The sequence below is a fragment of the Pan troglodytes genome, chromosome X (genome assembly GCF_028858775.2).
Source record: "Pan troglodytes isolate AG18354 chromosome X, NHGRI_mPanTro3-v2.0_pri, whole genome shotgun sequence".
NCBI classification, from domain to species: Eukaryota; Metazoa; Chordata; class Mammalia; order Primates; family Hominidae; genus Pan; species Pan troglodytes.
The window spans coordinates 51,414,762-51,438,410 of NC_072421.2; positions in this window are offsets into that span (position 1 = coordinate 51,414,762).

Genomic DNA, 23,649 nt, shown 5'->3' on the forward strand with positions numbered 1-23,649 from the left:
GTTAGGTACAGGACAATAAAGGAAGCAGTTAATCTGTAACAAAGTTCAGTGATTGGAGGGGGAGGTCTTGTCTCTGGTCTTTCCTAGTCATTTACAGAACAATAACAATGAGGACAAGAGTTAAGCTATAATCTGTGAAGTAGAGTTATAATCATGCTATGTGACTCAGATTACAGTCACATCTCGCTCAAGGCTTAAAATGTTTTGAGGGTTCCAATGGCTTTTTAAAAATTCCAATGGCTTTTAAATCTTATTCATTTTTCACATTTCCCCCTTTTTAATCAATATCTTTCAAAGATTAGAAGGAGCAAGATTATGTGAAAAAAAAGATATTTCAAAGAAAGCATCATAGATGAGCACAACAATAGCTTTGCCTCCTTTTATGTTCAGGAGTATAGTCCCATGTCACTAGGAAGGTTCTTTCCTAGAATGTCATGTGCCATGGCAAAGGGAAATTGGACAAGCCATAAAGTTGATGGAGTATAGGCCAAATTTAAAGAAACATGAAAAAAGTGATTTTGTGACCTGTGTTAGGCTAAACAGATATATCTTCAATTAATGCAGTTCTTTGGGCAATCATTATTCTAATCTTTTTAGTCATGCATTGACTCCATTGCAAACAAATGCCATAACAGCAGTGTAGACAAAAACAGGACAAAACACAACATATGATTATAATTCCCAGGATAAATAACAGATTTTGCCACCAAATTCCCCAAAATCCAAACAAGCTGCTTAGCCAATTGCTTGGAGAGGGTTTTGGATCTGAAAGGTTGGTTAGCTGGGTTTTCATGCCATCGTTTAATTTAGTGATGTTATTTGATTCATCTGGGATATAGATACAACGTTCAGTTTTTACGATAGTGCAGGTTCCCCCTTGGGCAGCACTGAATATGATTAAAGCCACACAGTTCTATAATATACCATTTCTCACAAGAGTAATTTCATTATTTAATAACAAAATACCCATGCAGCTATCATTTAGTGCTCTTTGTGTATAATTGGTTAGGGTCTCTACATGGCAAAATGACATGCTCAATACCTAGTTGTGGTGTGAAGATGGAAGCTAAATGGTCATACCAATAGGACACAACAAATCCAACAAGATTGTAAATGAGGAAAATTTGAAGGTTTTGACAAGGTATGAACTACTTAACCTTGCACCCAACCATAACCAAGGGAACACTGTCCTAACCTTCCTGGGGGTAACCATGGCCATAGGTTAGTGCCACATAGCCAAGACATTCTATTTGGAGCTAACTAATAAATACATGGTCATTGTGCCTATTCAGTGTTATGTCAATCAGTACTTTTTAACATAATGTTGTCGATACAATATTCTTTGGGTATCCATTCCATATCTCTAGTGCTACTGGGCCAGGTATCTTTAGTATGATTTCTCTGTTCCCAACATAAAGGGTCAGGCTGGCTGAGCTGACCAAAGGAGGGGTTAAACTAGATAAAACCATCCCAAATTTGTTATACCATCCTGAAATAGTATTGTCTTAGGTTTTAATTGGGGCAGTGTTACTGTTTCATACATCAGTTGGGGTAGTGGCAACGTTAAAGCTAATGAACTAAATTTTTTACTGAGAAGCTTTTCCCATGCCCTTTTTCTGCAAAGTACTAACAGGCCAATGATGAACATTGTTCTTAATTACACTAGTGTCAAGCACCAATGACTGGTTTTGAGAAAGATGGATATATTTCTGACGTTTTATCCACTCTTGTCTGAAGGGAGGAGATACTCACCACAGAAGGCTAGAAATACTGGAAAGGGGCATGAGACTACACACCCATCAAGCACCTTTTTGTTATCTATTACATAATCCTGGGCTCATTGCAGAAAGAGATTTGCTTCATAAGCAACAGCTGGTGATAGTAGTGCCAACATGGGAGAAACAAGGACAAAAGGAAAGAAGTTTAGTGGGAGTTTGTAAAGGAAAATGTTCCCCATCTATTAATAATTGTATATGAAGTATTCATTTAGATAGAGGCCTAACCCAGAGTCTTGTGTTTTAGCTGTCTAAATCAGATGTCATCTCTTCTTGAACTGGCATCAACTTATTTTAAGTTGGAGGTCACTTTCTGGGAAAACAGTCTACTCAGGAGATGGAACATTCTTTAGAAGAGAAATGTGGATCTTTGTGTCTATTCCTTCTAATTTAACAGCACAAGGGTTACTAAGAAGCACTTGGTAAGGGGCCCTCCATTTTGGTTGGAAAGAGTCTTTTCAAAGATGCTGGGGAGGGGGCGGGGCCAAGATTGCCTACTAGAAGCAGTGGTTCTGAGGCTCCCATGGAAAACAACAACAACAACAACAAAAACAAACAAACAAACAAAACACATAATAAGCATGTGAATCCTTTACCGGCAACCACGGTATCCAGGTTCTATCATCAAAACTGACTAGAAGGCTGGTGTGACCCACGGAGAAGGAAGATCAATGTGGTGCAGCGGCCCACCTGAGAGCCACAAGAGCCACACAGGGAAGGGGATCCCCCTCCCCGCAGCCAAGAGAGGTGGTAGGTGAGCGTGCTACCCAGCCGGGGAAACCGTACTTTTCCCAAGTAACTGTGCAACCCATGGATCGGAATATCCCACTCATGAATCCATGCCACCAGGGCCTAGCGTCCCAACCCCAGAACACACAGATTCTTACAGCCTCTCAGCTAGAATCTGCTTAAGCCTACAGAACTCCTGGGGGGAGGGGCGACGAGCACTGGCTGCTGCTGCCTGCTATCTAAGCCCTTTGAGCTCTTTGGGGGTGGGGCAGCAGCCATCAGTGGGACTCGCAACTGCCTAACATACTAAGCTCCCTGGGCAGGGGAAGGGCAGCACCCATCTCTATAGCCCCAGGCTGAGCTTTTCCCCTGCTGGAGCCAGGGAGACTGGATGGCTTAGTCCCAAGACTTGTCCCCCACAGCCCAACACACAGGCTGTGGTAGTCTGAGGCCAGAGGGCCTCTTCAGGCCTGAATCTGACCCATCCTTCCTCATTGGGTGTGGCTTCCCTGCAGGAACTCCAATAACTCTAGTCAGAGGCTCAGGGACAGAACCCAGATCTCCCTGGGCCTAAGTCCCTAGGGGGAGAGGTAGGCCCAGTCTCTGTGGACCAACAGACTTAGCCTTTCCTCCTGGTAGTTCTGAGGAATATGGGCAGCCCAGATGAGTGGATTTTCCCCCAGTGAGGCACACCCCCCTCCACCAAAGGCCAAAGTGCTTCATTACATGGGTCCTGTCCCCCATGCCACCCAACTGGGTGAGACCCTCCAACGAGGTTGTCAGACACCCTATACAGGAGTGATCCTACTGGCATCAGGTTGGTGCCCCTTGAGGTCAGAGGTCCCAGAAAAAGAAGCAGGCACCCATGCCATCTGTGCTGTTCTCCAGCCTCCTTGAGTGACATCTCCAGGTGTGGGAGTAAATCAGATGAATAGGGCCTGAACTGAACCCCCAGCAAACGGCAGCAGCCCTACAGAAGAGGGACCTGACCATTGACCGAAAAACAAACAAGTGGAAAGCAACAACAACAGCATCGACAACAGCAACAAAAAGCCCCCATAAAAACCCCATCCAAGGGTCAGAGCAAAGAGCAAAGCTAGACAAACTCATGAACATGAGAAAGAATCAGTGAAAAACTGCTGAAAGCCCAAAAGGCCAGAGTGCCTTTTCTCTTCCAAGTGGTCTCAATATCTGTCCATCAAGGGCACAGAACTGGACAGAGGATCAGATGGACGAATTGACAGAAGTAGGCTTTAGAAGATGGGTAACAAAAAACAAAGATGAGCTAAAGGAACATGTTCTAACCCAATGCAAAGAAGCTAAGAACATTGGTAAAAGGTTAGAGGAATAGGCTGGGCGCGGTGGCTCACGCCTGTAAGCCCAGCACTCTGGGAGGTCGAGGCGGGCGGATCACGAGGTCAGGAGATCAAGACCATCCTGGCTAACACAGTGAAACCCCGTCTCCACTAAAAATACAAAAAAAAAAAAATTAGCTGGGCATGGTGACAGGCACCTGTAGTCCCAGCTACTCAGGAGGCTGAGGCAGGAGAATGGCGTGAACCTGGGAGGCGGAGCTTGCAGTGAACCGAGATCGCGCCACCCCACTCCGGCCTGGGTGAGAGCGAGACTCCATCTAAAAAAAAATAAAAGGTTAGAGGAATTGCTAACTAGAATAACCAGTTTAGAGAGGAAGATAAATGACCTGATGGAGCTGAAAAACACAGCATGAGAACTTCGGGAAGCATACACAAGTATTAACAGCTGAATCAACAGAGTGGAAGAAAGGATATAAGAGTGTGAAGACCACCTTACTGAAATAAGACATGCAGACAAGACTTGAGAAAAAAAAATGAAAAGGAATGAACAAAGCCTCCAAGAAATATAGGACTTCATAAAACACCAAACCTACAATTGATTGGAGTACCAGAAACAGACAGGGAGAATGTAAACAAGCTGGAAACTACACTTCAAGATATTATCCAGGAGAACTTCCCCAACCTAGCAAGACAGGCCAACATGCAAATTCAGGAAATACAGAGAACACCATTAAGATACTCAACAAGAAGATCAACCCAAGACAAATAATCATCAGATTCTCCAAGGTTGAAATGAAGAAAAAAATGTTAAGGGCAGCGAGAGAGAAAGACCAGGTCACCTACAAAGGAAAGCCCATCAGACGAACAGCAGAACTCTCACCAGAAACTCTACAAACCAGAAGAGACCGGGGGCCAATATTCAACATTCTTAAAGAAAAGAATTTCCGACCCAGAATCTCATATCCAGCCAAGCTAAGCTTTGTAAGCAAAGGAGAAGTAAAATCCTTTCCAGACAAGCAAATGCTGATGGATATTGTTACTACCAGGCCTGCCCTGCAAAAGCTCCTGAAAGGAGCACTAAATATTGAAAGGAAACACCTGTACCAGCCACAGCAAAAACATACCAAAATATAAAGACCAATGACACTACAAAGAAACTGCATCAACTAGGTGTGCAAAATAACCATACAGCATCATGATGACAGGATCAAATTCACACATAAGAATACTAACTTTAAATGTAAATGGGTTAAATGCCACAATTAAAATACACAGACTGAAAAATTGGATATGTAGTCAAGACCCATGGGTGTGCTATATTCAGGAGACCCATCTTACATGCAAAGACACACACAGGCTCAAAATAAAGGGATGGAGGAAAATTTACCAAGTAAATGGAAAGCAAAAAAAGAAAAAGCAGGGGTTGCAATCCTAGTCTCTGACAAAACAGACTTTAAACCAGCGAAGATCAAAAAAGACAAAGAACAGCATTACATAATGGTAAAGGGAACAATTCAACAAGAAGAGCTAACTATTCTCAATATATATGCACCCAACACAGGAGCACCCAGATTCATAAAACAAGTTCTTGGAGACCAACAAAGAGACTAGGAATCCCACACAATAATAGTGGGAGACTTTGACACCCCACTCTCAGTATTAGACAGATCAACAAGACAGAAAATTAACAAGGATATTCAGGACTTGAACTCAGCTCTGGATCAAGTGGACCTAGTAGATGTCTACAGAAATCTCCACCCCAAATCAGTAGATTGTACATTATTCTCAGTGCCACATGGCACTTATTCTAAAATCACCCACATAATTGGAAGTAAAACACTCCTCAGCAAATGCAAAAGAACGGAAATCATAACAAACAGTCTCTCAGACCACAGTGCAATCAAATTAGAACTCAGGATTAAGAAACTCACTCAAAATCACACAATTTCATGGAGATTGAACAACCTGCTCCTGAATGACTCCTGGGTAAATAATAAAATTAAGGCAAAAATCAAGAAGTTCTTTGAAACCAATGAGAACAAAGAGACAATGTACCAGAATCTCTGGGGCACAGCTAAAGCAGTGTTAAGAGGGAAATTTATAGCACTAAAATGCCCATATCAGAAAGCTAGAAAGATCTCAAATCAGCACCCTAACATCACAATTAAAAGAGCTAGAGAGGCAAGAGCAAACTAATCCAAAAGCTAGCAGAAGACAAGAAATAACTAAGAGCAGAGAAGAATTGAAGGAAACAGACACACGAAAAACCCTCCAAAAAAAAATTCAATGAATCCAGGAGCTGGTTTTCTGAAAAAATTAACAAAACAGATAGACCACTAGCTAGACTAATAAGAAGAGAGAGAAGAATCAAATAGATACATTAAAAAATGATTAAGGGGATATCACCACTGACCCCACAGAAATATAAACTACCATCAGAGAATACTATAAACACTTCTACACAAATAAACTAGAAAATCTAGAAGAAATGGATAAATTCCTGGATGCATACACCCTACTGAGACTAAACCAAGAAGAAGCTGAATCCCTGTATAGACCAATAACAAGCTCTGAAACTGAGGCAGTAATTAATAACCTACCAACCTGAAAAAAAAAAAAAGCCCAGGACTAGATAGACGGATTCACAGCTGAATTCTACCAGAAATACATAAAGGGGCTGGTACCATTCCTTCTGAAATTATTCCAAACAATTGAAAAGGAGGGACTCCTCCCTAACTCATTTTATGAAGCCAGCTTCATCCCGATACAAAAACTGGGAAGAGACAACAAAAAATGAAAACTTCAGGTCAATATCCCTGATGAACATTGATGTGAAAATACTCAATAAAACGCTGGCAAACTGAATCCAGCAGCACATCAAAAAGCTTATCCACCACGATCAAGTCAGCTTCACCCCTGGGATGCAAGGCTGGTTCAACATATGCAAATCAATAAACATAATCCATCACACAAATAGAACCAAAGAGAAAAACTACATGATTATCTCAATAGATGTAGAAAAGGCCTTTGATAAAAGTCGACATTCCTTCATGTTAAAAACTCTCAGTAAACTAGGTACTGATGGAACATATCTCAAAATAATAAGAGCCATTTATGACAAATCACAGCCAATATCATATTGAATGGGCAAAAGCTGGAAGCATTCCCTTTGAAAACTGGTACGAGACAAGGATGCCATCTCTCACCACTCCTATTCCACACTATATTGCAAGTTCTGGCAAGGGCAATCAGGCAAGAGAAAGAAATAAAGGGTATTCAAATAGGAAGAGAGGAAGTCAAGATGTTTCTGTTTCCAGATGAATTTATATTATATATATATAATATAAAATCCAAATGATTTTATATTAAGAAAACCCAATCATCTTGGCCCAAAAACTTCTTGAACTGATAAGCAACTTGAGCAAAGTCACAGGATACAAAATCAATGTGGAAAAATCACAAGCCTTCCTTTATACCAACAATAGGCAAGCAGAGCACCAAATCATGAATGAACTCTGATTCACAATCACTACAAAGAGAATAAAATACCTAAGAATACAGCTAACAAGGGATGTGAAGGACCTCTTCAAGGAGAACTACAAACCACCGCTCAAGGAAATAAGAGAGAACACAAACAAATGGGAAAACATTCCATCCTCATGGACAGGAAGAATCAATATCGTGAAAATGGCCATACAGCCCAAAGTAATTTACAGATTCAGTGTTATTCCCAAACTACCATTGACATTCTTCACAGGATTAGAAAAAACTATTTTAAATTTCATATCAAATCAAAGAAGACCCTGTATAGACAAGACAATCCTAAGCAAAAAGAACAAAGCTGGAGACGTCACGCTGCCTGACTTCAAACTATACTACAAGGCTATGGAAACCAAAATGGCATGGTACTGGTATCAAAACAGACATATAGACCAATGGAGCAGAACAGAGACCTCAGAAATAATACCACACATCTACAACCATCTGATCTTCAACAAACCTGACAAAAACAAGCAATGGGGAAAGGATGTCCTATTCAGTAAATGGTGCTGGGAAAACTGGCTAGCCATATGCAGAAAACTGAACCTGGACCCCTTCCTTACACCTTATTCAAAAATTAACTCAAGATAGATTTAGACTTAAATGTAAAACCCAAAACCATAAAAACCCTAGAAGAAAACCTAGGCAATGTCATTCAGGACATAGGTGTGTGCAAAGACTTCATGACAAAAACACCAAAAGCAATGGCAACAAAAGCCAAATTTGAAAATGGGATTTAATTAAACTAAAGAGCTGCTGCACAGCAAAAGAAATTATCATCAGAGTGAACAGGCAACCTACAGAATGAGAGAAAATTTTGGCAGTCTACCGATCTGACAAAGTTCTAATAGCCAGAATTTACAAGGAACTTAAACATATTAGCAAGAAAAAAACAACCCCATCAAAAAGTGAGCAAATGATATGAACAGACACTTCTCAAAAGAAGACATTTACGTGGCCAAGAAACATATGAAAAAAAGCTCAACTTCACTGATCATCAGAGAAATGCAAATCAAATCCACAATGACATACCATCTCACGCCAGTCAGAATGGCAATTATTAAAAAGTCAAGAAACAATAGATGCTGCAAGGCTGTGGAGAAATTGGAACGCTTTTACACTGTTGGTGGGAATGTAAATTAGTTCAACCATTGTGGAAGACAGTATGGCAATTCCTCAAGGGTCTAGAACCAGAAATACCATTTGACCCAACAATCCCATTAATGGGTATATACCCAAAGGAATAAAAATCATTCTACTATAAAGTCACATGCACACGTATGTTTATTGCAGCACTATTTACAATAGCAAAGACGTGGAACCAACCCAAATGCCCATCAATGATAGACTAAAGAAAATGTGGTACACATACACCATGGAATACTCTGCAGCCATAAAAAGGAATGAGATCATATCTTTTGCAGGGACATGGATGAAGCTGGAAGCCATCATCCTCAGCAAACTAACTCAGTAACAGATAACGAAACAGCATATGTTCTCGCTCATAAGTGGGACTTGAACATTGAGAACATACGGACACAGACAGGGGACACACGAGGGCCTGCTGGGGGGCAGGGGGCGAAGGGAGGGAATTCAGAGGACGGGTCAACTGGTGCAGCAAACCACCATGGCACACATATACCTTTGTAACAAATCTGCATGTTCTGCACATGTATCCCTTTTTTTTTTTTTAGAAGTAATTAAAAAAAAATGCTGGGGAGAAGGTGGAGCAAGATGGCTGGATAGAAAGCTGCCTGATTGCTCCCCCACCTTACCCACCACCACCAGCAAGGACACAAGGCTAACAACTATTTACACAGGAAAAACAAAAAAAAAAAACCACCTTCATAAGAATCGAAAATCAGGTGAGTACATATAGTACCTTGTTTTAACTTCGTATCACTGAAAGAGGCACTGAAGAGATAGAAAAAGCAGTCCTGAATCGCCAACACTACCCCTCCCCTACCCCAGCAATGACAGAGTGGTGCAGAGCTTCTCTGGGTGCTGGAAGAGAAACAACACAACAATTTTGAGGCATTGAATTCAGTACTGTCCTGTTACAGCAGAATGGAAAATTAGACCAAATAGAGCTGATGCTTCTCCACGGAGGGAGCATTTAAGCCAGCCCTAGCCAGAGGGGAATCACCCATTCCAGAAGTCTGAACTTGAATGCCTACAGACTTCACCACCAAGGGCTACACCACTCTGTGTCTCCAAGTAAATGTGAAAAGCACTCTAGGCCATAAGGAGTGAAACTCTTAGGGGAGAGGCCAGTCCTAGGGCTGAACTAGGGTCAAAAACAGTGGACTAGGCAGTAGGGGTGGGGGGACTCGACCTACTGAGACACGAGGAGTTAGGGCAGCCAAGAAGTGCTGATAGCATCCCTCCCCTACCCCCAAGCTGCACAGTCATGGCTACAAAACAGACTCCTTCCTTCATCTGAGAAGAGGAGAGGGAAGTGTGGGTAGGACTTTGTCTTACATCTGGGATACCAGCTCAGCCACAGCAGTATAGGGCACCAGTCAGAGCTGTGAGGCCCCCATTGCAGACCCTAGCTCCTGGAGAACATTTATTAGACATAACCTGGGCCAGTAAAGAACCCACTGCCTTGAAGAAAAGGACCCAGTCCTGGCAGCATTCATCACCTACTAACGGAAGAGACCTTGGGCCATGAATAACCAGTAGTGATACCCAGGTACCACATCAAAGGCCTTGGGTGAGCCTCTGACATCTGCTGGCTCCAGGTACCAGCACAGCCACAGTGGGGTAGAGCACCAAGTCGGCTCTTGATGTCCCTGATTCCAGGACTTGATGCTTAAATGGCATTTCTGGACCTGCCCTGAGCCAGAATGTAGCTCACTTCCCTGAAGGGTGAGTTCCAGGCCAGGCAGCATTCACAACATGCTGACTTACAAGACCACGGGCCTTAGGGGGACATCAGTGGTAGTCTGGCAGTACTCCTCATGGCCGGGGGTGGTGGTGGCTACAGGGTAAGGCTCCTCTGAGGGAAGAAAGGGAAGAATTGCATCTTGTGGTTGAAGTACCAGCTCAGCTGCAATATAATAGAATACCAGGTAGATGTCTAAGGTTTTTGACTCTAGTCTCTGACTCCCTGACATCACTTATGGACCCTCCCAAAGCCTGGGAGACTTTGATGTCCTGAAGGGAAGGACACACCACATGCCTGGCTGGCTTTGCTACCTGCTGATTGTAGAGCCCCAGGGCCTTGAATGAACAGAGGCAGTAGTCAGGGAGTGGTTACAGCAGGCCTTGAGCAAGACCCAGAACTTTGCTGGCTTCAGGTCTCACCCAGTACAGTCCTAGTGGTAGTAGTGGCCACAGGGTGCCTGGGTCACTCCACCCCCAGCTTTAAGTGGCACAGAACAGACAGAGACTGACTCTGTATGTTTGGGAGAAATTAACAGAAGAGAATAGGAGTCTCTGCCTGGTAATCCAGAGAATTCACTTGGATCTTGTGCAAAACCATCAAAGTGATACTTCTATGAGTCTGTAAGAACCACAGTGTTATTGGGCTTGGCATGCCCCACTAAAGCAGATACAGGTTAGATCACAATCCCAAGTCCTTTCAAATATCTAGAAAGCCTTCCCAAGAAGGATGGCTACAAATAAGCCCAGATGGTGAAGATTATGATAAATACCTACTCTTCAATGCCCAGACACTGAAGAACCTTTATTTTACTAGCATCAACACCATCCAGGAAAACATGATCTCACCAAATGAACTAAATAAGGCACCAGGGACCAGTCCTAGAGAAAAAGAGATATGTGACGTTTCGGGAAGATAATTCAAAATGGCTGTTTGGAGGAAACTTCGAGAAATTCAGATAACACAAAGAATTAATTCAGAATTCTATCTGATACATTTGACAAAGACATTGAAATAATTAAAAAGAAGCAGAAATTCTGGAGCTGAAAAAAATGCCATTGTCATACTGAAAAATGCATTATAATCCTTTAACAGAATGGATCAAGCAGAAGAAAGAATTAATGAGCTTGAAGATAGGCCATTTGAAAATACATAGAGGAGACAAAAGAAAAAAGAATAAAAAACAATGAAGCATGCCTACAAAATCTAGAAAATAGCATCAAAAGGGAAAATCTAAGAGATATTGGCCCTACAGAAGAGGTAGAGAAATAGGGGTAGAAAGTTTATTCAAAGAGATTAAACTTCCCAAACCTAGGGAAACATATCAATATCCAAGTACAAGAAGGTTATAGAACACCAAGCAGATGTAACCCAAAGAAGACTACCTTAAGGCATTTAACAATCAAAATCCCAAAGGTCAAGGAAAAAAGAAAGAATCGTAAAAGAAGCAAGAGAAAGGAAACAAGTAACATACAATAGAGCTCCAATACATCTGACAGCAGACTTTTCAGTGGAAACCTTATAGGCCAGGAGAGAGTGACATGCCATATTTAAAGCACTGAAGAAAAAAATATTTTACCCTAGAATAGTATATCTAAACAAAAATATCTTTGAAACATGAAGGAGAAATAAAGAATTTCCTGGACAAACAAAAGCTGAGGGATTTCATGAACATCAGACATGTCCTATAAGAAATGCTAAAGAAAGGACTTGAATCAGAAAGAAAAGAATATTAATGAGCAATAATCACCTGAAGCTACAAAACTCACTGGTAACAGTAAGTACACAGAAAAACACAGAATATTATAACATTGTAACTATGGTGTGTAAACTACTCTTATCCCAAGTAGAAAGACTAAACAATAAACCAATTAAAATAACTACAACAAAGTTTTTCAAGACATAGGAAGTACAATAAGATATAAATAGAAACAGCAAAAAGTTAAACAGCAGAGGAACAAAGTTAAGGTGTAAAGTTTTATTAGTTTTTGTTTGTTTATGCAAATAGTGTTAAGTTTTTATCAGGTTAAAATAATGGGTTATAAGATAGTATTTGCAAGCCTCATGGTAATCTCAAACCAAAAAACATACAATGGATACACCAAAAATAAAAAGCAAGAAACTAAATCGTATCACCAGAGAAAATCACCTTCACTAGAGGAAGACAGGAAGGCAAGAAGGAAGAAAAGGCCAGAAAACAAATATCAAAATGGCAGACGTCTTTACTTATCAATAATAACATTGAATATAAATGGACTAAACTCTCACATCAAAAGACATAGACTGGTTGAATGGATGAAAAACAAGACCCATTGATCTGTTATCCTCAAAAAACATACTTCACCTATAAAAACACATATAGACTGAAAATAAAGGGAGAGAAAAAGAGATTCCATGCCAATGGAAAACAAGAGCAGGAATAGCTATATTTATATCAGGCAAAATAGATTTCAAGACAAAAACTATTAGAAAAGACAAAGAAGGTCAGCGTGTAATGATAAAGGGGTCAATTCAGCTAGAGAATATGACAGTCTTAAATATATATGCCCCCAACACTGGAGCATCCAGATATATAAAGGAAAATCTATTAGAGCTAAAGAGAGAGTTCAGCCCCAATGTAATCATAGCTGGAGACTTCAGCACCCCACTTTCAGCATTAAACAGATCTTCCAGACAGAAAATCAACAAAGAAACATCAGACTTAATCTGCACTATAGACCAAATGTATACAATATATATTTACAAGACATTTTATCCAAGAGCTGGGGAATACACCTTCTTTTCCTCAGAACATGGAATATTCTCAGGAATAAGCCATATGATAGGTCACAAAACAAGTCTTAAAACATTCAAAAAATTGAAAAATATCAAGCATCTTACCACAATTGAATAAAACTAGAAATTAATAATAGAGAAATTTTAGAAACTATACAAATACATGGAAATTAAACAATATGCTCCTCAATGACTAATGGGTCAATAAAGAAATTAAGAAGGAAATTGAAAAATATCTGGAAACAAATGTTAATGGAAATACAACATACCAAAACCTATGGGATACAGCAAAAGCAGTAGAAAAGGGAAGTTCATAGCTATAAGGGCCACATCAAAAAAGAAGAAAACCTTCAAATGAAGAAAACGATACATCTTAGAAAATCTAGAAAAGCCAGAGCAAACCAAGCCCAAAATTAATGCAAGAAAATAAATCAAAAGGCCTGAGCAGCAATAAATGAAATTGAAATGAAGAAAACAAGACAAAAGATCAATGAAACAAAAGTTGGTTTTCTGGAAAGTTAAACAAAATTAGCAAATCTTTAGCCGGACAAAGAAAGAAAGAAAGAATATACTAATAAATAAAATGAAAAATGAAAAAGAAGACATTATAACTGATACTACAGAAATTAAAGGATCATTAGTGGCTACTATGAACAACTATATACCAATAAATTGGAAAATCTAGAAGAAATGGACAAATTCCTAGATACACACAACCTACCAAGATTGAACCAGGAAAAAATCCAAAACCTGAACAGACCAATAACAAGTAATGAGATCAAAGCTGTAATAAAAAGTCTCCCAGAAAAGAAAAATCCAGGAGCTGCTGGCTTGACTGCTGAATCCAACATTAATACAAATCCTACTTAAACTTTTCTGGAAAATAGAAGATGAAGGAACACTTCCAAACTCATTCCACGAAGCCAGTATTACCCTGATACCAAAACCAGACAAAGACACATCAAAAAAAGAAAACTACAGGACATCATCTCTGAGGAATATTGATGCAAAAATCTCAACAAAATACTAGCAAACTGAATTCAACAAACATTAGAAGGATCATTCATCATGATCAAGTGGGATTTATTCCTGGGACGCAAGGATGGTTCAACATATGCAAATCAATCAATGCGATCCATCATATCAACAGAATGAAGGACAAAAACCATATGATCATTTCAATTGATGCTGAAAAAGCATTTGATAAAATCCAGCATCGCTTCATGATAAAAACCCTTAAAAAACTGGTTATAGAAGGAACATATATCAACATAATAAAAGCCATATATGAAAGACCCACAGCTAGTATCATACTGAATGAGGAAAAACTGAAAGCCTTTCCTCTAAGATCTGGAACACAACAAGGATGCTCAGTGTCACTGCTGTTATTCAGCATAGTACTGGAAGTCCTACCTAGAGCAATCAGACAAGAGAAATAAAGGGCACATGGTTGAAAAGAAAAAAAAATCAAATTATCTTTGTTTACAGATTATATGAGCTTATATTTGGAAATACCTAAATACTCCACAAGAAAACTATTAGAACTGATAAACAAATTCAGTAAAGTTGTAGGATACAATATCAACATGCAAAATCAGTAGAATTTCCATATGCCCATAGCCACAATAGCCACACATAAAATTAAAAAGCTAGGAATTAAACAGAGAAGAGAAAGATCTCTTTAAAGAAAAGTATAAAACATTGATGAAAGAAATTGAAGAAATCACCAGAAAATGGAAAAATATTTCATGTTCATAGATTGGAAAAATCAATATTGTTATTGGAAGAATTAATATTGTCCATGCCACTAAAGCAATCTACAGACTCAATGCAATCCCTACCAAACTACCCATGACATTCTTCACAGGAATAGAAAGAGCATTCCTAAAATTTATGTGGAACCATAAAAGACCCAGAATAGCCAAAGCTATCCTAAGCAAAAAGAACAAAACTGGAGGAAGCACATTACCTTACTTCAGATTATACTACAGAGATACAGTAACCAAAAAAGCGTGGTACTAGCATAAAGACAGACACATAGACCAATGGAACAGAATAGAGAACCCAGAAACAAGTCCACACACCTACAATGAACTCAGTTTGATAAAGGTGTCAAGAACATACACTGGGGAAAACACAGCCTCTTCAATAAATGGTTCTGGGAAAACTGGATATCCATATGCACAAGAATGAAACTAGACCCTATCTCTCTCTCTCTCCATATACAAAAATCAAGTTAAGATGGATTGAAGACTTAAGTCTAAGACCTGAAACTGTGAAACTACTACAAGAAAACATTGGGAAAAATCTCCAAGATATTGGTCTGGGCAAAAATTTCTTGAACAATACCCCACAAGCACAGGCAACTAAAGCAAAAATGGACAAATAGGATCACATCAAGTTAAAAAGCTTCTGCACATCAAATGATACAATCAACAATGTTAAAAGACAACCTGCCGAGTGGGAGAAAATATTTGCAAACTACCCATCTCACAAGGGATTACTAACCAGAACATATAATGAGCTCAAACAACTCTAATGGAAAAAAAAACTAATAATCCTATCATAAAATGGGGAAAAGATTTGAATAGACACTTCTCAAAAGACATACAAATGGCAAACAGGCATATGAAAAGGTGCCCAACATCACTGATCATCAGAGAACTGCGAATCAAAACGACAATCAGATATCATCTCACCACAGTTACAATGACTTATATACAAAAGACAGGCAATAACAAAAGCTGGCAAGGATGTGGAGAAAAGGGAACCTTTGTACACTGTTGGTGGGAATGTAAATCAGTACAACCACTATGGACAATGGTTTGGAGGTACCTCAAAAACAAAAATTGAGGTACCATATGATCCAGCAATCCCACTGCTGGTATATACCCAAAAGAAAGGAAATCAGTATATGGAAGAGATACCTGCACTCCTATATTTGTTGCAGCACTTTACAATTGCTAAGATTTGGAAGCAACCCAAGTGTTCATCAACAGATGAATGGATAAAGATGTGGTACATATACTCAATGGAGTAATATTCAGCCATAAAAAAGAATGAGATCCAGTGATTTGCAATAACCTGGATGGAACTGGAGATCATTGTGATAAATTAAATAAGCCAGACCCAGAAAGACCAACATCACATGTTCTCACTTATTTGTGGGATCTAAAAAATCAAAACAATTGAACTCATGGAGATAGAGAGTAGAAGGATGGTTACTGGAGGCTGGGAAGGGTAGTGAGGGTCTGGGGGTGGGGATGGTTTATGGGTACAAAAAATAGAAAGAAAGTAGAAGACATACTATTTGATAGCACAATAGGGTGACTATAGTCAATATTAATTGTACATTTTAAAATCTTAAAGAGTATACTTGGATAGTTTGTTACTCAAAGGATAAATGCTTGAGGGGATGGATACCCCATTCTCCATGATGTGCTTATTGTATATTGCATGTCTGGATCAAAACATCTCAGGTACCCCGTAAGTATGTATATCTACTATGTACCCACAAAATTTTTTTAAAAAGATGCCATTTCCAGTAGACGAAATCTCCTGGTTAAAAATTGTGGGTCTTGAATTCTTTATTTCCTAGGAGCCCACTATAAAAATAATCTTTCACTAGATTATAATTTTTTAGTTAATTAATAAGGTTAGAACAATAAATATGTCTCCCCTTGCAATTATGGAGTTACAATGTCCTGGGGTAGACTCATAGGTCTTCCAGTTGTTATTTCAAATAGGGATAACTGTTGTTTTCCAAAAGGGGCTGGTCTTAGGTTAAGCAAAACCAAGGAAAGTGCATTCAGCCATGGAATCTTAAGAACTTCTGTTATTTTTGCCAATTGAGTCTTAATTATTCCATTTGTACATTCCACCAGTCCAGATGGTTGGAAATGATATGCACAATAAAAGTGCTTGAGGATGGGTCAAATTTTACATATTGATTGAATTATCTGTCCAGTGAAGTGAGTGCCTCTGTTGCTCTGAAATTCCATAGGAACTTCCCACGTTGGAATAATTTTTTCTAAGAGAATTTTACTGGCTACTAAGTCCATTTCTTTTCTGAATGGAAATGCTTCTATTCAACAAGAAAACATGCAAATCATCAGTAGAACAGAATTGTATCCTTGTGATAGTGGCAGCTAAATAAAATTTCATTGCCATACTTCAAAGGGGCCTACAAATAAAGGAAAATGTCCTTGGGAACTGTGTAAAAGTTTTCCTGGATTCTATTTTGGGCAGATATGGCAGCGATTGTATGCCTCATGACCTATAGTCAGAGAAAGTTTCCAAAAATATTATTTTCCACAAGCAACCACTTTATCAGGGCTCCAATGAGTGAAATCACATACATAGGTAAAAATGATGACCACAATTCAGCAGGAAGTATAGGCAAGTTTTTTGACCCCTACTATATCTAATCTTTGGGAGAGTATGTTCCTCCTTTTGTTTTCCAACTTTCCTGTTTGGATTTTGGAGCTCTAGATTTAGTTCATTTTATGTCAAATTCAGGTGCTTTTAAAAAAAGTTATTCTCTTTTTTGGGGTGCTTATTTTAAAGTTAATATAAATTGCTTTTCTTGTTTAGATGCATTTAGAGCATCTCTTAATGTTACCTTATCAGCTAGCTGATTTCCTTTGCTTTCTGGAGTATCTGATTTGGAATGACCTAGAATTTTAATAATGGCCAGTGATTTGGGTAATAATATGGCTTCTAATCATTGTGAAATAAGATATCAATTTTTTATGGGCTGACTAGAAGTTAAAAATCCTCTTTGCTTCCATAGCATTCCAAAATTATTAGCTACTCTAAAAGAATATCTGCTGTTTGTATGAATATTAGCATTTTTTTTCACCAATTGACAGGCCCTGATTAATGCTATCAATTCTACTTGTTGAGCTGAGGTGGCTTCTGGAAGGGAAGCACTTTCCATTTCTTCAGTTAAAAATATACTCCTGTATAGCCTGCACAGTAAGTCCCAGATTCATCTTTTAACTAAGGTCCATCTATAAACCAAACAACATCAGTGTTAGTAAGGGTAGTCTCCTGCAGGAGTGTTCTAGAAGAGATAAGCTTGTCAGTTAAGATTACGCAATCATGCAGCATCTCATCTGAAGGTAGAGGCAGAAGGGTGGCAGGGTTTATATTATTGCACCTAGAGCTTGTAAGGTGAGGTACAGAAAGAAGAACTACATAAAAAGCTAGTCTGCTGACAGAATAATGTTGAGTGTGGTTTGAATTTAGAAGTGCTTCCACAGAATACGGAATGAAGACAGTGAGGGGAATCCCATCGCTATTTTTTCAGGGGTTTTTTTTGTTTTTTTACTAAAAGAGCAGTGGCAGTTACTCTCTTCAGGCAGTGTGGCAATCTTTTAGCCATGGCATCCACTTGCTGACTACAGTATCCTGTAAGTCTATTTTGGTCTCAGTGTTTTTGTGACATAACACCTAAAGCATTTCCCTTATTTTTATGGACAAACAATGAAATGGAATATAGATGCTGGGGTATTTATAAGGCTCTTTGTAATCTCTTCCAAAGTTAACGAATTTTCCTCAGTCCATTCCAGGGGATCTGGCTTGTGTTTCTTTAAAAGAGTATATAGATGTTGAGTTTTTTTTTTTTTAAGCTTGGAATCCAATTTCTACAGTATACTGCCAGTCCCCCAAATCCTCTTGGTTGTTTCTTAGTTTGGGGGATAGGAAGGCCAATATTTCTTTTATTCTATCCTGGTAGATAAAAAGACCTTCCCTTGATATTAGATGACCCAAATATCTTACCTGTTTTTGACAAAACTGAAGTTTTTCCTTTGACACCTTGCATTCCTTTAAGGCTAATTGTTGTAATAAGTGAATCCCATCTTCTATAGAGGCTTCTTTATCCTCTGAACTGAGAAGCAAATCATCTATGTATTGTATTAAAATGGATTTCTTAAGGAAGTCAATATCTGAGAGATCTGCTTCTAATATTTTTTAAAAGTAAGTTGGGCATTCAGTGTATCCCTAAGGCATGAGTTTCCAAATGTGTTGTTTGTCTTCCCAAGTGAAGGCAAAGAGAAATTGAATGTCTTTATCCATAGGAATACTAAATAATGCACTATATAACTTAATCACAGTAATGATTCACATTAGGTAAGGATAGCAGTCAAAAATGTATGGGGCTTTAGAACTACCAGATGGTGAGGAATGATTATATTGTTAATTGCTCTCACACCCTGTACAAACCTCCATGCTCTATCATTTGCATTTCTTACAGGAAGAATTGGAGTATTACATGGGTATGTACAGAGAATAATCAGACCCCTTTTTATATAGTCTAGAACTATGAGTCTTATTCCTTCCAAAGCTTCTGGTTTTAAAGGGTATTTTTTAAAGTTTAGATGAGGTTTTTGTGGGTCTATTTGAATTTTTATTGGAGAAGCTAAATCCCTCCGTCTTCTAACCCCTATTACTACCAAAAACCTAGAATCTGCATTTTCAAATTATAGACACTGATTCCCATACCCGTGGAGGGGGGAAAGCTGCTCTCTCAACCAAATCTCCAAATAGCACTTGTGGTCTCTCAAATTTATATTCCCAGAATTAAGGCTACAAACTTGAAATCAATTAAAATAATCAAAGAGCTAGAATGGGGTGGGTTGGGTATGGAAATTCAGTTTTATCTTAGTAGTGCTAAGAGGGAAAATATACCTGTAAATGCTAACATTAAAAAAGAAAAAAGATCTCTCATCTATAACCTAACCTTACACCTTAAAGAACTAGAAAAATAACAAGCTTAACCAAAGCTAGCAGAAATAAATAAATAATAAATATTAGAGCAGAAATCATTAACATAGAGAATATAAAAAGTAGGGAAAAACAATGACGCCAATAGTTGGTTCTTTGAAAAGATCTATGTGACTGACGTATATTTAGCTAGATTAAGAAGAAAAGAGACAAATAACTAAATAACTAATAACTCAAATAACTAAAAGCAGAAATGAAAGGACATTACAAATGATTTTGCAGAATTAAAAAGCATTATTAAGACATAGTATAATTGCACACCACTATGATGACCTAAATGAAATGGATAAATTCCTAGAAACAGACAAATTGCCAGAACTGAATCCAGAAGAAGTAGAAAATTTGAACAGACTTATAACTAGTAAGGGGATTACATCAGTAATAAATAACCAAAACCCCTGGACCAGAATGCTTCACTGCTGAATTCTACCAAACAGCTAAAAGAAGAATTAGTACCATTCCTTCTGAAACTCTTCCATAAAAATTAAAGGAGGAACACTTATACAGTCATTCTGAGACCAGCATTATCCTGATACTAAAGCCAGACAAAGGCACTACCATCAGAAAGAACTACTGCACAATATCTCAGATGAACATTAATGCAAAAATTCTCAACAAAATACTAGAAAAGAGATTTCATCAGTACATTAAAAAGATTATACACCATGACCCAGAGGGATATTTTTCTTGGAATGCAAAAATAGTTCAACATGCAAAAATCAAAGTAATATATCACATTAACAGACCGAAGGAAAAAAACCCCACATGATCATCTCAGTTGATGTAGAAAAAGCATTTGACAAAATTCAGTAACTTTTCATGGAAAAAACTCTCAACAAACTAGAAATAGAAGGAAATTTCCTAACATAATAAAGACCATATATGCAAAGCCCACAGCTAACATCATACTAAATGGTGGAAGATTGAAATCTTTTCTTCTAATATCAGAAACAAAACAAGGTTTCTTAGTTTCACCATTTCTATTCAATATAATTCTTGAGGTCCTGGCCATAAGAATTAAGCAAAAAAGAAATAAAAGGCATACAAATTGGAAAAAGAGAAGTAAAATTACTTCTATTCACAGATAGCATGATTTCATATGTAGAAAACCCTATAGAGTCCACACCAAAAAAAGCTGTTATAATAAACGAATTCAGCAAAGTTGCAGGATACAAAATCCACACACAATCAACACACAAAATCCAGTTGCATTTCTACATACTAACAATGAATAATCTGAAAAGGAAATTGAGAAAACAATTTTATTTGTTTCAAAAATAAATATTTATTATTTCAAAAATAATGAAATACTTAATAACTTTCTCTCTTCAACAAATAGCGTCTGGACAACTTCATATCCATATGCAAAAGAATGAAGTTGAACCCTTGCCTTAACTCACATACAAAAATTAACTGAAAATATATCAAAAAACTAAACAAGAAAAACAACTAAAACTCATAGAAGAAGACATAGGGGAAAATTTTATGACATTTAATTTGTCAATGACTTCTTACATATGACATCAAAAGCACAGGCAACAAAAGTAAAAAACAGATAAACCGGCCAGGCACGGTGGCTCACGCCTGTAATCCCAGCACTTTGGGAGGCCGAGGCAGGCGGATCACGAGGTCAGGAGATTGAGACCATCCTGGCTAACACAGTGAAACCCCGTCTCTACTAAAAATACAAAAAATTAGCTGGGCGTGGTGGCTGGCGCCTGTAGTCCCAGCTACTCCAGAGGCTGAGGCAGGAGAATGGCGTGAACCTGGGAGACTCCGTCTCAAAAAAAAAAAAAAAAAAAAAAAAAAAAAAAAAAAAATTAAAAAATTAAAAAAAAACAGAGAAATCGGACTACATTAAAATTTAAAACTTCTGTGCATGAAAAAATATAATAAATTAAAAGGCAATCCATAGAATGGGCGAATATATTTGCAAATCATATATCTGATAAGGGGTTTAAAAAGAACTTCTACAACTCAACAACAAAAAGCAATCCAAGTTAAAAATAGGCAAAGGACTTCAATAGACATTTCCCTAAAGATGATATACAAATGGGCAATAAACACATGAAATATGCTCAACATCTTTTTGTATCAGAAAAATGTAAATCAAAACCATGATGAGACAGCACCTTACATACATTAGAATGGCTAATACAAAACAAAAAACAAACAGAAAACAATATGTGTTGACAAGATTATTTTTAAAAATCTGAAATCTTGTACACTTTTGGTGGGAATGTAAAATGGTGAAGCTGCTGTGGAAAACAATATGGCAGTTCATTTTAAGAACGGATTTACCATATGATCCTGCAATTTTACTTCTGGGTATGTATCCCAAAGGATGTAAAGCAGAATAATCTCTCTTGCATCTTAAAAAAAACTTGTTTAAAGATTGAATACTGCCAATAAGATTTATAGCAGTAAGAGGGGTGGACCAAGGTGATCTGTTACCTCCTCCTAGACAGGCTGTGTTGTTGTTTTGCCTTCCTTTTGTTTGCTACTTAGTCTCGCTCTATTGCCCGGGCTGGAGTGCAGTGGCGCAATCTCGGCTCACTATAGCCTCTGCCTCCCGGGTTCAAGCGATTCTCCTGCCTCAGCCTCCAGAATAGCTGGGACTACAGAAATAAATTAAAATTCCAGCTAAAGGAGGCATCCTGCTGTGTAAGATAAAGAATGATAAAATATCCCAGAGGATCAGAAAAGATACAACTTACTTTTGGCTGGCTCGGGACGAGGGAGACGATATGTGTGGAGTGAAAAGACTGAGTCTGGCCGGGCTCGGTGGCTCACACCTGTAATCCCAGCACTTTGGGAGGCCGAGGCAGGTGGATCACCTGAGGTCAGGAGTTCAAGACCAGCCTGGCCAACATGGTGAAACCCCTTCTCTACTTAAAATACAAAACATTGGCTGGGCTTGGTGGTGGATGCCTGTAGTCCTGGCTGCTAGGGAGGCTGAGGCGGGAGAATTACTTGAGCCCGGGAGGCAGAGGTTGCAGTGAGCCAAGATTGCGCCATGGCACTTCAGCCTGGGCAACAAGAGCGAAACTCTGTCTCAAAACAAAAAAGAAAAGAAAAGAAAAAGACTGAGTCTGCAAGAGGGAAAATCACAGATGGATTCATTTAGAAAAAAATTCAGTTCGATCTTCTATCAAGGGGACATCAGAGTCACTGACTTTAAAAACATCCTTGTAAGTTGTCTCCAGAATACTACTGCTATATTAAAATGAATTAGAGGTGGTAGATAGAGCTCCCTCTCCCCTCTCCCCTCCCCTCTCCCCTCCCCCCTCCCCCCTCCCCCCTCTCCCCTCTTTCCACGGTCTCCCTCTGATGCCGAGCCGAAGCTGGACGGTACTGCTGCCATCTCAGCTCACTGCAACCTCCCTGCCCGATTCTCCTGCCTCAGCCTGCCGAGTGCCTGCGATTGCAGGCGTGCGCTGCCACGCCTGACTGGTTTTCGTATTTTTTTGGTGGAGACGGGGTTTCGATGTGTCGGCTGGGCTGGTCTCCAGCTCCTGACCGCGAGTGATCCGCCAGCCTCGGCCTCCCGAGGTGCCGGGATTGCAGACGGAGTCTCGTTAACTCAGTGCTCAATGGCGCCCAGGCTGGAGTGCAGTGGCGTGATCTCGGCTCGCTACAACCACCTCCCAGCCGCCTGCCTTGGCCTCCCTAAGTGCCGAGATTGCAGCCTCTGCCTGGCAGCCACCCCGTCTGGGAAGTGAGGAGCGTCTCCGCCTGACTGCCCATCGTCTGGGATGTGAGGAGCCCCTCTGCCTGGCTGCCCAGTCTGGAAAGTGAGGAGCGTCTCTGCCCGGCGGCCATCCCATCTAGGAAGTGA